Here is a 735-nt window from a genome sequence, read left to right as displayed (position 1 = left end):
AGCAGGAACACAGCAGATCTAGGAAGTGAAACAAAAGGAAAGTCCCACTTGGTCTCTGTTTCGGGGGGTTTCCATTGGTGCTTTTCTCGACAGAGTGGGGTCCTGTTGCCCCACTGGTCTTCATGGGGATTTCCAGTCTTTCTCCAGGCATTTATAGGGTATAGGTATGTTCCAGAGCTGGACTCTGCTGTAAGCATGACAAAGAAAGGGTCCGATTGAGATAGTGACGTCTGTCTGCAAAGCCTTTGTGGGGGCTAACACTCTTCTGGGCTCTTCAGCTCTAAGTGTCATCATCACTGGTTTGAGCCATGGAAGCAGATCTCTTTCACTCTGTCCTTCTGGCTCTTGGTGTCTGAGCAGGGGTTTTTCAGTGTCCCGGGATTACTGATGCATGTCACAAGTTACTGGCAGGTGAAAGGGCTGGGAAAAGAGCTGGATGCACAATTGCCCCAGCATCAGCCATGGGCCTACCACATCACCTCCCATTCCTAATCACGTCAGGGATAAACTCTGTTGGGGAGCAGGAGCGAGGGGAGCAGGGTGTACGTGTGCCACCCATACGTGTACCTGCTTACCTCGGCAGAGGCGGCAGCAGCGGAAGCAGCAGCGGAGGAAACCAGCGGCGGGGCAGCAACAGCTGATTCCCCGCTAAGGTAAGTGGGGTAGAGAGCGCAGCACAGCTGAGGCGGATCCGGAGGGGAAGCCCTTCGGCGACGCCTTAGCTCGCCCGGCAGG

The sequence above is a fragment of the Alligator sinensis genome, unplaced genomic scaffold (assembly GCF_000455745.1).
Source record: "Alligator sinensis unplaced genomic scaffold, ASM45574v1 scaffold161_1, whole genome shotgun sequence".
In the NCBI taxonomy this organism is placed as follows: domain Eukaryota; kingdom Metazoa; phylum Chordata; order Crocodylia; family Alligatoridae; genus Alligator; species Alligator sinensis.
This window is presented reverse-complemented; position numbering follows the sequence as displayed.